General features: G+C 45.8%; 1 protein-coding gene across 4 annotated transcripts in view; it reads right to left on the bottom strand.

The window, feature by feature from the left end:
- LOC145350125 (myosin light chain kinase, smooth muscle-like) overlaps window positions 1-16,379 on the bottom strand; it is a 331,906-nt gene that overhangs the window by 211,149 nt on the left and 104,378 nt on the right. The gene's annotated exons all lie outside the window — the stretch shown is intronic.

Here is a 16,379-nt window from a genome sequence, read left to right as displayed (position 1 = left end):
TAATTCCTGCCCCCATTTTGTTGCCATTTCTTTGCATTTGGACTTAATCTTGTTTTTGTTTCTTGGATGGCAGCTGTTCATTATTCTGTCATTCACACATCCTTTAGATATATCTTTTAGTTTTATTGTTTTATTACTTATTCCATGACAATTCCACCAACATTTTTGTAATTTAATCTTTCCTGTTTTCCACCTAATACAGATCTTCCCATTTGTTCTGTTTTCATCTTTCCTCTCTTACTTGCTTGAAAGCTATTACGTTTCAAACTCATCCCAATCCTGATGAAAAGTCACTAAGAAAGTTAATTTGATTTCTCTCCGGGCAGACACTGCCTTCCCCTAATATTGCTGTTCAGGTTTAACCATCATTTTAAAGATGAAGTTGTCTAAACCATGTAATTTGTAAGAGCAGCTTGTTGGGCGGCACGGTAACACAGTGGTTAGCACTGCTGCTTCACAGCTCCAGGGTCCTGGGTTTGATTCCCTGCTCGGGTCACTGTCTGTGTGGAGTTTGCACATTTTCCTTATGTCTGTGTGGGTTTCCTCCCACGGTCCAAAGATGTGCGGGTTAGGTTGGTTGGCCATGCGAAGAAATTGTCCCTTAGTGTCCAGGGATGCGTAAGTTAGAGGGATTAGTGGGTATAATATGTAGGGATACGGGGGTAGGGCCTGGGTGGGATTGTGTTCGATGCAGACTCGATGGGCATCTTTCTGCACTTTAGGGTGCTATGATTCTCTGCATGCAGTTGCTGTTTAAATTTTATTTTTAGGTATTATTTAATCTTTTAAAAATCAAGTAAGTGTGTGGTGCTCTGCAGACACACATTTGGGCCCAATTTCAACTCTGTGTAAGTGAATGTTTTAGAATCTCACCTTCTAATGTGTGAAATTTTTATTGAGAAACCAGAGACATTTTACCATAGTTTTAGAGACCATTGAGGATGGGAATTAGTTTCCATATATGCTCGACATTCATCTGACTTAAAAAATAATTCTGGTCCTGACAATTGCCTAAATGCTCCATAATTGAATGGTAACAAATTAACAACACATACACGCATACAAATTAGGAGCAGCATAGACTGGGAGGACTAACACTCACTCTCTTTTCCTTTATAAATACCCATAGAAACTCTTACTATCTCATAATGAAGAAAACCAGCATGTGAGATCTGGGCATTTCAGAGAAATGTCATAGGCTACAGTGCACATTTCTCCCTTGCTATTACTTGGAGAAATGAGAAATAAACGGTGCAAGGACTGAAAATGAAATGTAGTGTGGGTGAATTAAATGTCAAATCAGGTACAGAAAGAGAAACAAAAGAGAGCAGAAGAAAGAGAGGGTTAAAAGATATAGTATAAGGAGACAGAAAGGAATAATTAAAACAGTGATTTTGATTTTACATTACACACTTTTAAGTTATCCAATCCACAATTATGACCTGAAGGAATGCAACTCAAAGGGGTGATCTTACAAAAAAGATTCTAAGTACTGAACGAGCAAAAAAGGGGAGAGTTTCAGATCCATCTTACCAGTGAGGGAAAAAAATCAAATCTTATGGAAAAAAAAACTCATTAAAAAAAGGAGACAAACTGCCTTCCTCACCATTCGGGAGTGTGGGCAGAGTCTATCCATGCCGGAAAGCTAGCTGCTGGCTGCTAGGGGGCACTATTGCACATGCACCTGATCTCCCAGTGCACAGTGTCAAGAGTACACAGTGCACTGCAAGATTATCACTATCCCACTCTCCCACACTCTGATTGCAGCCCCCACACACACTGTCTCCCCTTCTGGTCCCACCCCTCCTCTTAGGCCCTGCCCCTCAGCATTGCCTGGTGTCCAATGAGCAAGGTCAGGATGCCTGGTGGGCACTGCCTATGTGCCAGTCTGGCAGTGCCAGGTGCTAGTCTGATGGTGCTAGGCTGGCAGTGCCAGGCTGACACTGCCCAAGGGGCATGGCCCCCAACCACCTAGCGGGCCTTAATGGCCTCCAGTCCCACCAGTGAGGCCATCACGCCAGGTCCTCGTTGCTGGGGACCATACATGATCTTTGCAGTGAGGACCTCCAATGATGAGACCGTTAAGGAAGTGAGCCTGGGCGATTACATCCCGGGCTCACTAATAACATTCAAATGAAGATCTAAATGATTAAATCAGCCTCACACCCTTCCCCGGGGTGAACCTGATTTTTCGTCTCTTTTGCAAACCTACCGGCTCACCATGCTGATTGACCAGCATGGCAAGCCAGTAAGATCACCCCCAAAACTTGTAACTTTCAGTGCCAGAGATGTTAATTTGCAGTAATTAATAATTAACAAATTGTTAAAAGAAGAATTTCTTGCATGCTGTCCAGTACTAAATATAAGCACTGGGCTTTATGAATTCTATTCTCAGGTTCCACTGCAGCCTCTGTTAAAATGCAACAACAACGTATCTATTTTGTTCAAAATGTAAATGTGCTGTTGTGCTCTTTCCTTGAAGAGCTTAGGGAGAACAGACTTCCTAGGGATCAGGAATGAACTGATTACCCAAAAAAGGCATGGAATTCTCCAGGATTTTGATGAAAAGAGGCCCAAACGGCCTTTTTGTACTGAGGCACATCAATTCAGGAACAGAAATAGAGGAGAAATGATTGTTGCACTAAGATGCAGGGCTGAAATTGCCATTTCACCATTCCACCACACAAGACATGCAATCAACAGAAGTACTTTGGGATCATTTTTTATAATTCAACATGGTGCCAGTTGTTCTAATTGAAACAAAACATAATGGATGAATCAAAGGATTCCTCAAATTACAAACTGCCTCACAAACATGTCAACACACTCAACCAGTGGCCCGTCCACACAACTATACCCTCTTAAACACATGCAGTGAAATGTCTTAAGGACAAAATAAATTAAACACAAAGTATAATTTAATGAAAAGTCTGAAGCAACTCAAGCATAACGAGGATATAAAATCTCGTCTCCAGAAATAAAACACATCTGTTAAACCCTAGTTCTGTCTGATAGAATTTCAGGATTTACTGCTAACATTTGTACACTGACTTTCAGTATATACAGCTTGTCCAGTTACACTCGTGAATAATATCAGGGATCTTTACATTCATCTTTCAAAAGATGACTCGTGTTTCTAATTAAAATCCTAACACTGTTCCTACTAATATATCCAACTGCTATTTAATTAAATAAACAATGTGATTAATGATCAGCATTAAATCTTTTAGTCTCTACACAAATATTATACTTTATAATTCCTACCAGTTTAAACTACAGGAGAAGTTGTCCTATAACATTATAATAAATATAGTCAAAAGGTAAACTGGCTTCCACTAAACACTGTATTTATATAGAGTTGCCCACAAAGGTTACATTTTAAACAAGACAACCGAGCTTGAGGTGGAGTCTTCCAAAAATACAAAATACATCTGTGCTGAAGTCAGAAATTCAGCACGTTTATTATTGGGTGCCTTAATATAAATGCGGAGGCATGAGGGGACCCAGATTTTGGGTCTGCAATGGCAGCCCAAACTGGTTTGTGATCTAGTTTCCGGTTAAATGATTGGATTGGATCACTGCAATCTGGGCGGGGAAGAAGTGGGCTTTTATAATCCATGATCAGGGTTTGTTGGAGAATTGGTAGGAAGATTGCAAAGCTCTGGAATACTACTGGGGTATTGACAGTGCTCTCAAGGTTGGGATGGGTGGAGGCAAGGCAGCTGGAACCAGGCCAGGGCAGGGGGTGGGGGAGCTTAGAGGTCAGAATCAGCTGTGAGGTCAGAGATCTTAGGACTGGATACGATGATGATAATGGTGAGTAATTAATTTTTATCTAGTACGGTGTTGTTTAATATTGATTTTTCCCCAAGGCAACCAACAGTGGAATTTGCCTCAAAACAAGCAAAAGTTGAGTATGTAAATAAAGTTACACCTGCTTCAGATGTGTCATGGAGTCATAGAGGTTTGCAGCATGGAAACAGGCCCTTTGGCCCAACTTGGCCATGCTGCCCTTTTTTTAAATGATTAAGCTAGTCCCAATTTCCCATGCTTGGCCTGTATTCCTCGTTAGCCATCTTACCCATGTAACTGTCTAAACATTTTTTAAAAGACAAAATTGTACCCGCCTCTACTTGTACCCCTGGCAGCTTGTTCCAGACATTACCACCTTCTGTGTGAAAAAATTGCCCTTCTGGACCTTTTTGTATCTCTCCCTTCTCACCTTAAACTTAGGCCCTCTAGTTTTAGACTCCCCTACTTTTGGGAAAAGATATTGACTATCTAACTGGTCTATGCCCCTCATTATTTTATAGGCTTCTCTAAGACCACCCCTCAGCCTTCTATGCTCCAGAGAAAAAAGTCTCAGTCTATGCTGCCTCTCCTTATAACTCAAGTCATCAAGTCCCAGCAGCACCCTAATGAATCTTTCCTGCACTCTTTCTAGTTAATAATATCCTTTCTATAATAGGGTGACCAGAACTGTACACAGTATTCCAAATGTGGCCTTATCAACGTCTTGTACAACTCCAGCAAGACATCTCAACTCCTGTATTCAGTGCTCTGATCAAAGCAACCAAGCATGCCGAATGCCTTCTTCACCACTCTTTCTACCCGTGACTCCACTTTTGATGAACTATGAACATGTACCTCTAGATCTCTTTGTTCTATAACTCTCCCCAATCACTAACTGAATAGGTCTTGACCTGGTTCAGTCTGCCAAAATGCATCACCTCGCATTTATCTAAATTAAACCCTATCTGTTATTCATCAGCCCACTGGCCCAACTGATCAAGATCCCGTTGCAATCTGAGATAACCTTATCCTGTAGGTGGGTCTGCCGGAAGGATCAGGCCTTGGGGGGAGGCGGGGGAGGATAGAATCAGGAGATCGGGACTATCAGAAGGGTGGAGATCAAGGCAGGCCGGGATGGGGATCGAGACTGGCCCAGACATAATTGGGTGGGTAAAAGTAAGCACCATTTACCGAAATGGTGTCCACAATTCACAGCAGAGGCATGGAATATCCAGCCCCGCTAGCTCCTTTCCTTCCCTTCCCCTCCACCCACCCAGCAGGAGTGTTTCACTCAGCAGGGTTTACAACAGATCCCCACTTGCAGGGAGTTTATGGCACGACCCTGCTGGAGTTAAGTGGGGGAGGGGGGCGCCATCAAGGCCCACCAGAGGGCATGGGGTAAAGGGCGTTTACCCCCTAGGCATTGACTCCTTGTCTGTGCCAGCCTGGCCCCTAGCACTGCCTGAGGGGCACCTTGGCTCTGCCCACTAGGCATCGGGCAGTGCCAAGGGGCAGAGTCTGAGGGGTCAGGGCCTCTGTGGGGGGGGAGATCGGTGGGAGTGGGGTGGTCCCACTGCTACTCTGTAACTTGATGGTGAGAGAGGGAGGGAGGCCAGTGATCAGGGCTGCCCATTGGGGTGGGGGTGGGGTCAGCCTGCCAGAAGAGTCAGGGCGGAATTGGGAGATAGGAACTACCTGGGGGGGGGGGGGTTGCAGATTGAGGCAGGCCGGGCGGGGTCGAGGCTGGTCTGGACATGTTTGGGTGGCCAGCGATTGTACTGTGGGGGGGAACCAGAGGAGCAGTGTTGCGGGGTTGGCTAGTGATTGAGCTGGCCAGCGATCAGGAGGCTGGCAGTGCGGGGCTACTGCGCATGTGCCAGTTTCAGCGCTGACAGAATGGTGCTGTGCTACTGGCCTCTCCAGCAGGAATAGGCCGCACCGCACCCACTGATTTTTCATGAATCACACTAGGGCACTCTGCAGTGCACAGAGTGTGAGAGATTTATTTTGAAAATCCCACTGAAAAAACAATGGGAATTTGCATAAAAACTCCAGTTGTATGCAAATTTGACACTTAGAATTCTTCTGGGGGAATCACCCTCAATGTTTGTAGTTTAGTGGACTGAAGCAACTGGCTGAATTTTTAAAGACCAAAAACAATACAACTTCAGTGACAAACTGCAGCTCTTAAGGTGACTGAACATTAAGAACTTTAGACCCTGTAAATTACATTCCAACATAATCGGGCTGGGTTTCTAGAAGTAATCCACAAGAGAGAATCTACTGAGAGGAGTGTGCATGAGCGATCTTATGAACCATTCACAAAGCATCTAGGCACAAGCTGACTATCCAGCTGGCTATGGACTTCTTCTTTCTTCTTTGACAGTCCCTCAGGGTCGGGAATGACTTGCTTCCACTCTGGGGAGGTAGGTGCCAGGCAAAAGGCAGGGAATTATAGGCCGGTTAGTTTAACGTCTGTTGTAGGTAAAGTGTTAGAATCCGTCATCAAGGAGGAAATAGTGAGGCATCTTGAGGGGAATTGCTTGATAGAGCAGACGCAGCACGGTTTCGTTAAGGGGAAGTCGTGTCTGACAAATTTATTGGAGTTCTATGAGGATGTGTCTAGGGCGGTGGATAGAGGAGAGCCAATGAATGTGGTCTTTCTTGATTTTAAGAAGGCATTTGACAAGGTACCTCACAAGAGGTTATTGCAGAAGGTAAGGGGGCATGGAGTTGGGGGTAGGGTGTTAGCGTGGATAGAGGATTAGTTGTCAAATAGGAGACAGAGAGTGGGGGTTAATGGGTGCTATTCGGATTGGCGGTTGGTGACTAGTGGAGTGCCCCAGGGGTCGGTGCTGGGGCCTCATCTATATAAATGGTAAATGCAAGGCAGGCTTTTCTAAAGAGTTATTGGGCCCAGCATAAGGATGAAGTCTACATGAGGCTGTTTTGACTTCCACCGCGGTTGGCACTGCTACCTCACAGCGACAGGTACGCTGTTCAAATCCTGGCTTGGGCCACTGTCTGTGCGGAGTCTATACGTTCTCCACATGTCTCCATCATCTATATAAATGGTGAATAGCTGATCTGGAGGAGGGAACCGAGTGTATGGTGTCAATTTGCTGATGACACCAAGATTGGTGGAACGGCAAATTGCGCGGAGGCTGTGGAGAGTCTGCAGAAGGATCTAGATAGGCTGGGCGAATGGGCCAGGAACAGGCAAATGGAATTTAATGTTGGCAAGTGCGAGGTGGTCCACTTTGGTAGGAATAATGGTAGGAAGGGCTATTACTTACGTGGCGAAAAACTGCAGCAGGTGACGGTGCAGAGGGACCTCGGGGTCCATGTGCATGAGTCGCAAAAACCCAGCCTGCAGGTGCAGCAGGTGGTCAGGAAGGCGAATGGGATGCTGGCCTTCATAGCGAGGGGGATTGAATATAAAAGTAGGGAGGTCTTGCTGCAGCTGTATAGGGCATTGGTGAGGCCGCAGCTGGAGTACTGTGTGCAGTTTTGGGCGCCGTACTTACGCAAGGATATTTTGGCCTTGGAGGGAGTGCAGAGGAGGTTTACTAGGCTGATGCCGGAGTTGAGGGGGTTGAGCTATGAGGAGAGGCTGAATAAACTAGGCTTGTACTCGTTAGAGTTTAGAAGAATGAGGGGAGATCTCATTGAGACGTATAAGATGATGAATGGGATGGATAGGATAGAGGTGGAGAGACTCTTCCCGCTCAGAAAGGATAGTAGGACTAGGGGGCACAGCCTCAAGATAAAGGGGGGGCGGTTTAGAACAGAGTTGAGGAGGAACTTCTTCACTCAAAGGGTGGTGAATCTCTGGAATTCTCTGCCCGTTGAGGTGGTGGAGGCTGCCTCGCTAAATATTTTTAAGACGCGGGTTGATGGGTTTTTGATAAGAGAGGGGATTAAGGGTTATGGGGAGAGGGCGGGAATGGGGAACTGAGCCACGACAGATCAGCCATGATCTTATTGAATGGCGGGGCAGGCTCGAAGAGCTAGATGGCCTACTCCTGCTCCTATTTCTTATGTTCTTATGTTCTGCAGTGGCTGAATAGTCCAATCCTGACTCTGTCATGGGTTTGGCAGGTGATGATGCTGTTGAGGCAGATGGATTGGGACACTCTGGATTCTGCGCTCTCTACTGTTTATGCCTGATCTCCGTGCGCTCCATCCTGTGACGTGTAAGGTGACTGGTGCCTTCATGGATGTTTTCTCTCCAGTTTGTGTGTTCTAAGACAAGCGATTTTCACATGTTGATAGGGATGCTCCATTTACTGTTTCCTCTACCTTCCTGGTGATTGTTTGCCATTGCAGGGCTTGGACTGGAGCACTTGTTTCAGGAGTCTACTGTTGGGCATGCAGACAATGTGGCCTGCTGGGAATATTGGGGATATTGACCTGGAGAGCGTGCTCACATTGATACACCTATCCTGCCAGTGGATTTGCAGGGGCAACATTGGTGATATCACTCGAGGAATTTGGGATGTGTGCTGTACATTGTCCATGTTTCTGATGCGTACAGAAGAGTGGGGACCTAGGCTGCTCTGTAGACCATGAATGTGGTGCTGGATTTGAGGTTTAGGGCTTCAAACATTCTATTCCAATGGCTGCACTGGTGCATTGAAGTCAAGGCTGGATTTCATGATCAATGTGTGCTCTAATGGATCTGTGAACCAAGTCATTAGACAAAATCATAAAAGCATAGAATCCCTACAGTGCAGAAGAAGGTCATTCAGCCCATCGAGTCTGCACTGACTACAATCCCACCCAGTCCCTGGTCCCACAATCCCTCAGATTTACCCTGCTAATCCCCATGATACTAGAGTTAATTTAACATGGTCAATCAACCTAACCTGCACATCTTTGGATTGTGGGAGGAAACCGGAACACCCGGCAGAAACCCATGCAGACACAGGGAGAATGCGCAAACTCCACACAGATAGTGACCCAAGGCCGGAATTGAACTCAGGTCCCTGGCGCTGAGGGGCAGCAGTACTAACCACTGTGCCACCATGCCACCCTAAAGTCAATCACTTTGGATGACGGATCCTGGCAGAGAAAGGAAATCCACCGACCATAATCTAATGAACTTTAAACAATGGAATCAGCTTACTATGTCCATGTTCAGGTAACTGGCCAGTTTGTGACAGGAGGTCATGTGACAAGCAAGTTAATCCTCTTTGCATTTTACAAAACTGTTTCTTTCCAGATCAGTCAGAGTGAGGTCAGAGAGTGAGACTAGAAAGACCCTGAGTTGACATTCTCTTTCTCCAACTGTCCTGCAAGCTTGTGCCCTGCCTAGTTTTGACCAACCAAACCGCAGGCATTGTCTGAAAAAAAATCAACTCAGCAGCTGTTAACTTCAGGGGAAGAGACTGAAATCATCCACAAACATCTTTAAATCTTCTCAATGCAGTATCTGGAAAAGCGGTTGTGCCCTGCTTGAAACCTTCCATCAATCTACAGAATCCATATATTGACTTTTTGTGGACTCTTAACCATTTAACCCATCCTCCCACATTGTAACTTATTGCAGTGAGTGTGTGTCAACTTTTGAATCCATGTGTATGTGAGAGTTGGAACGTTTTATTATTTTAATTTAGCTTGGATGTTAAGTATAATAAATATTACTTCTTTTAAAACTTTCAAGAAATTAAACAGTTAAACACACTGAATTGGCAAGAAAATTCTTAGAAAAAAACACCTGCTGCAGTTAACCCAGGAATAAAATCACAGAATTGTAGAATCCTACAGTGCAGAAGGAGGCCATTCAGCTCAACGAGTCTGCACCGACCACAATCCCATAACCTGTCCCCATAATCCCATGCATTTACCCTAGCTAGTCCCCTGACACTAAGGGACAATTTAGCATGGTCAATCCACCTAACCTGCACATCTTTGGACTGTGGGATGAAACCGGAGCACCCAGGTGAAATGCACGCAGACACAGGGAGAATGTGCAAACTGCACACAGGTAGTGACCCAAGCCAGGAATTGAACCAGTGTCTCTGGCGCTGTGAGGCAGCAGTGCTAACCACTGTGCTGAACAGAAGGAAAGGGAAGCTATTCAGCCACTTCTCACGTAACTGTAACAGCAATTTGAAAACTGTGTCCACAATCAGACCCACAGACAAGAGAAATTGAAATGGAACATCAATTTGTTCCAGAGAAATATTTAAAAACATCTGCACAGGTTTCTTTGCGGTTTACATTATGAAATACAAAACATATCCACATCTGAGGCTCCTTACAAAGAACAGAATGAAGTAACTTAGGACAGTTTAAAAGACCTATCCATTGAAGAGTTATGGCTTGTAGCTCAGCATGTGGAATTTATTGTATGTCCAAATGCTAGGAAGTCTGAAATCCTTCAAACTTTTAGCCAATGGTTTTTAAATTGAACTTTAAGATCAAGAAGTAGGCATGGAGTCTGAAACATGCAAATAAGCATTAGCAAAGATACCGCTGGTGCATCAGAAACCAGAGCTACAAGAAGAAGAGAGAGAAAAGACAAAGAGGAAAGCAAGGGGTAAGAAAGAAAGGAGGAGGAGAGAGTTTCAGTAAAGAGAAAGAGAAGTCAAAGTTTGAAAATGAGTTAAAGATAGAAACTGACTGGGAACTAAAGCAGATGGGACACTGCAGAGAAAGCGTGTCCGTATGCAGTCTGAATGCCACCAATGAGGTAAATAACCTGAACTCAGGATCGAGCATTGAGCCCTTAATTTTTACCAAGGTCTAATGAGGAAAACATAGAAGTATTTTTTGTCTCATTTGAAAAGCTTGCAATGAGGTTGAAGTGCCAGTGGAGGCTTGGACCATTATATGGAAAAGCAGATTAACAGGCAAAGCTCTTTAGGTTTATTTCCTATTGTCCAATGAGGGTTCATCAAACTGGAGGACAAAAAGTGCTATCGTGTTTGTGTATGAGCTGCTACTGGAGGAGTACTGCCAGAAATGCTGAACTTCCTGGAAGCAGCCCAAGCAAACTTTCATTGAGTTTGAAAGGATGAAATAACTTGCTCTGATCGATGATAGGAGCACTTGTGATAAATCTTACATATAAAAACATCAGGGATATGATTCTTCCTGAGGAATTCAAAAACTCATTCTCCGTTTCCTGTGGGCATTTCCCATTACAAGCCGGTCCACAAATGTTCATCCCAAGACAACCCCTTTCTAAAAATCTGACAAGAATGAAAACTGGGAGAGTGATAGGAGAATAGGCAGTCATGGCTGAGAAAGTAAAAATGGAAATACAGGGGACCCTCCTCAGGCTGAAAAGAAAAATGCTGAGAACAGGAGTGCTGCCCAAAAGCCTACACGTTTCCATTGTGACAAAGCTGACTTCTGGCAATTAAAGGGAAAATAATCCAGACTGGTGCAGGCAAAGGGGCCCTGCCAGAAAAAGCAGCAGACAGGGCTATGGCTCCAACCATGGTAGTAAATCGCTGTAAGTGTACTGCTGTGAATATAGTAGAATTTAAGAGAATTCCTGAAGGTTACCTGGATTTTGTATTTAAAGGGAGAGTGACATAATACCTCTCATATAAGGCAAGTAAAAGTTTATTTATTACTGTCACAAGTAGGTTTACATTAACACTACTTGAAATTACTGTGAAAATCCCCTAGTCACCACAGTCCGGCACCTGTTCAGGTACACTGAGGGAGAATTTAGCATGGCCAATGCACCTAACCAGCACATCTTTCAGACTGTGGGAGGAAACTGGAGCACCTGAAGGAAACCCATGCAGACAAGGAAAGAATGTGCACACTCTGTTCAGACAGTGAGTGACCCAAGCCAGGAATAGTACCTGGCACTATGAAGCAGCAGTACTAATCACTGTGCCATCCATCGTCCCACTTAGGGATACAGGGGCCACACAATCCCTCTTCCTTGGAAAGGCATGACCTCGCAACCCATGAATGCAATGACTGAAAAAGTGTTGGGGAAAAAATAATGGAGGGAGATGTATACCTTTACCTGTACTGACTACATCATGATGCAACCTTCTTTCAGGACTGTTTACCATAGTGATTTTCCCGAGTTTACCTGTGAATGGGACCAATGCTCTTTGGTATTGACCTGGTGGGAACTAAGGTCATGATGTGGGTATGCCGGCGTTGGACTGGCGTAAACACAGTAAAAAGTCTGACAACACCAGGTTTTAGTCCAACCTATTTATTTGATAATATTCTCACAAGCTTTCGAGGGGTTACCCTCTTCGTCAGGTGAATGGAGAGTTCTGGCCTCAGACAGAGCATATAAAGCACAGACAGTTTAGAGATTACTGATTAAAATGCGAATCCTTACACCTAACCTGCTGTTCAAGACCTGAAGTGGCTGATAATGTGAGTGGTAGGAGCACTGATCACAGTTTAAAGAGATGTGTATTGTCTCCAGACAGTACAGTAAGTGAGGTTTTGCAAACCCAGGCAAGTCATGGGGGTTACAGATAGTGCGACATGAACCCAAGATCCCTGTTGAGACCGTCCTCATGTGTGCGGAACTTGGCTATCAGTCTCTGTTCAGTGACTCTGCGCTGTCGTGTGTTGTGAAGGCCGCCTTGGAGAATGCTTACCCGAAGGTCAAAGGCTGAATGCCCGTGACCACTGAAGTGTTCGCCAACAGGAAGGGAACAGTCTTGCCTGGTGACTGTCGAGCGATGTTCATTCATCCGTTGTCGTAGCGTCTGCATGGTCTCCCCAATGTACCATGCTTCGGGACATCCTTTCTTGCAACGTATCAGGTAGACAATGTTGGCCGAGTTGCAAGAGTATTTACCATGTACCTGGTGGATGGTATTCTCACGTGTGATGATGGTGTCCATGTCGATGATCCGGCATGTCTTGCAGAGGTTGCTGTGACAGGGTTGTGTGGTATTGTGGTCACTGTTCTCCTGAAGGCTGGGTAGTTTGCTGCGAACAATGGTCTGTTTGAGGTTGTGTGGTTGTCTGAAAGCAAGAAGTGGGGGTGTGGGGATGGCCCTGGCGAGATGTTCGTCTTCATCAATGATATGTTGAAGACTCCGGAGAAGATGTCGTAGCTTCTCCGCTCCGGGGAAGTACTGGACGACGAAGGGAACTCTGTCCACTGTGTCCCGTGTTTGTCTTCTGAGGAGATCGGTGCGGTTTTTCGCTGTGGCGCATCGAAACTGCCGATCTATGAGTCGAGCACCATATCCTGTTCTTACGAGGGCATCTTTCAGGGTCTGGAGGTGTCTGTCACGACCCTCCTCATCTGAGCAAATCCTGTGTATACGGAGGGCTTGTCCATAGGGAATGGCTTCTTTAACATGTTTAGGGTGGAAACTGGAGAAGTGGAGCATTGTGAGATTGTCTGTGGGCTTGCGGTACAGTGAGGTGCTGAGGTGACCGTCCTTAATGGAGATGCGTGTGTCCAAGAATGCAACTGATTCTGGGGAATAGTCCATGGTGAGTCTGATGGTGGGGTGGAATTTGTTGATATCATCATATAGTTGTTTCAGTGATTGTTCACCATGAGGCCAGAGGAAGAAAATGTCATCGATGTATCTAGTGTACAGCATCGGTTGAAGATTCTGTGCAGTGAAGAAGTCTTGTTCGAACCTGTGCATGAAGATGTTGGCATATTGAGGCGCAAATTTGGTCCCCAAGGCTGTTCCATGTGTCTGGATGAAAAACTGGTCGTTGAAGGTGAAGACATTGTGGTCCAGGATAAAGCGGATGAGTTGTAAAATTGCATCTGGAAACTGGCAGTTGTCAGCATTGAGTACTGATGCAGTCGCAGCAATGCCATCGTCGTGGGGGATGTTGGTGTAGAGCAGGGTTGTAGGGCTCTACACCAACATCCCCCACGACGATGGCATTGCTGCGACTGCATCAGTACTCAATGCTGACAACTGCCAGTTTCCAGATGCAATTTTACAACTCATCCGCTTTATCCTGGACCACAATGTCTTCACCTTCAACGACCAGTTTTTCATCCAGACACATGGAACAGCCTTGGGGACCAAATTTGCGCCTCAATATGCCAACATCTTCATGCACAGGTTCGAACAAGACTTCTTCACTGCACAGAATCTTCAACCGATGCTGTACACTAGATACATCGATGACATTTTCTTCCTCTGGCCTCATGGTGAACAATCACTGAAACAACTATATGATGATATCAACAAATTCCACCCCACCATCAGACTCACCATGGACTATTCCCCAGAATCAGTTGCATTCTTGGACACACGCATCTCCATTAAGGACGGTCACCTCAGCACCTCACTGTACCGCAAGCCCACAGACAATCTCACAATGCTCCACTTCTCCAGTTTCCACCCTAAACATGTTAAAGAAGCCATTCCCTATGGACAAGCCCTCCGTATACACAGGATTTGCTCAGATGAGGAGGGTCGTGACAGACACCTCCAGACCCTGAAAGATGCCCTCGTAAGAACAGGATATGGTGCTCGACTCATAGATCGGCAGTTTCGATGCGCCACAGCGAAAAACCGCACCGATCTCCTCAGAAGACAAACACGGGACACAGTGGACAGAGTTCCCTTCGTCGTCCAGTACTTCCCCGGAGCGGAGAAGCTACGACATCTTCTCCGGAGTCTTCAACATATCATTGATGAAGACGAACATCTCGCCAGGGCCATCCCCACACCCCCACTTCTTGCTTTCAGACAACCACACAACCTCAAACAGACCATTGTTCGCAGCAAACTACCCAGCCTTCAGGAGAACAGTGACCACAATACCACACAACCCTGTCACAGCAACCTCTGCAAGACATGCCGGATCATCGACATGGATACCATCATCACACGTGAGAATACCATCCACCAGGTACATGGTAAATACTCTTGCAACTCGGCCAACATTGTCTACCTGATACGTTGCAAGAAAGGATGTCCCGAAGCATGGTACATTGGGGAGACCATGCAGACGCTACGACAACGGATGAATGAACATCGCTCGACAGTCACCAGGCAAGACTGTTCCCTTCCTGTTGGCGAACACTTCAGTGGTCACGGGCATTCAGCCTCTGACCTTCGGGTAAGCATTCTCCAAGGCGGCCTTCACAACACACGACAGCGCAGAGTCGCTGAGCAGAGACTGATAGCCAAGTTCTGCACACATGAGGACGGTCTCAACAGGGATCTTGGGTTCATGTCGCACTATCTGTAACCCCCGTGACTTGCCTGGGTTTGCAAAACCTCACTTACTGTACTGTCTGGAGACAATACACATCTCTTTAAACTGTGATCAGTGCTCCTACCACTCACATTGTCAGCCACTTCAGGTCTTGAACAGCAGGTTAGGTGTAAGGATTCGCATTTTAATCAGTAATCTCTAAACTGTCTGTGCTTTATATGCTCTGTCTGAGGCCAGAACTCTCCATTCACCTGACGAAGAGGGTAACCCCTCGAAAGCTTGTGAGAATATTATCAAATAAATAGGTTGGACTAAAACCTGGTGTTGTCAGACTTTTTACGGGAACTAAGGTGGCAGCATTTGCAGTAGTCTTACACAGGCTAAATGAGGTCAGAGAGATTGGGCAATTAAAGGGGAAGGTTCCTGGCTTTTTCCCTGACTAAGTGGTGACCCAGTCCATGGCCAAACAAGCTCTGTCAGAGGAGGCTGGAATGGCACTGCAAAAAGATGACTCTGCAATCTAGCTGTCTAAACCTTTTCTTCAAAATGTATACAGTCATAGAGGTATATAAGATACTGAAGGGAATAGACAGAGTCAATAGTGAGAGACTGCTCCCTAGATTGGTAACAAATACAAGAGGACATGATTTAAGGGTGAGGGGGGAGAGATATAATTTGGATATGAGAGGAAGGTTCTTTACGCAGAGAGTTGTGGGGGTATGGAACGCGCTACCGAGTAGGGTGGTGGAGGCGGGAACGTTGGACTCGTTTAAGGTTCAGTTAGATAGGCACATGAGTGAAATGAGGATGGAGGGTTATGGTAGGGGTATTAAATAAGGGTTAGAACCTCGGGAGAGACCGGAAAGGCAGGCTTGTGATTAACGTTTTTGTCTTTTATTCCGCAGGTGGAGGTCCACCTCGTTGTCAAACGAGGGGCATGCACACGGTGGGTCGTGCGTGGGCTACTCTTGGAGGTTCCGGGAGTGGCCTAGTACTTCGTGTCGGTGTGTGTGCTTGATCCTGGACCGGTAGACGGGCGCCGCAACAGCTCGATGACTAGCACTGCTAGCTGTGCAGATACATGGATTTGGGCCTGTGTCTGTGGGAGTTTGTGCATTCTCCCTGTGGATGCGTGGGTTTCCTCCGGGCACTCCGGTTTCCTCCCACACCCCAAAGATGTGCTCTTAGGCTGATTGGTTTTACCAAATTGACACTATTCTCCCCGGAATCTGGCTAAGTCAGGGGTTCTATTCGTAGACACGCAGGGTAGAATAGGTGTAGGGTGATGCGGCGGCGCGGGCTTGTTGGGCCGAAGGGCCTGTTTCCCGTGCTGGGTTGTTCTTTGTTCTTTGTTCTTTGTATGCAGCACAGAAGAATGCCATTTGGTCCATTGCGTCTGCACCGGTCAAAGACGAACCATCTAACTATTTTAATTCCAT

Source organism: Carcharhinus amblyrhynchos, chromosome 11 (genome assembly GCF_965287045.1).
Source record: "Carcharhinus amblyrhynchos chromosome 11, sCarAmb.v2.hapA, whole genome shotgun sequence".
NCBI lineage: Eukaryota > Metazoa > Chordata > Chondrichthyes > Carcharhiniformes > Carcharhinidae > Carcharhinus > Carcharhinus amblyrhynchos.
The sequence above is the reverse complement of the archived record's forward strand: the minus strand, read 5'-3'. Positions and strand labels throughout refer to the sequence as shown.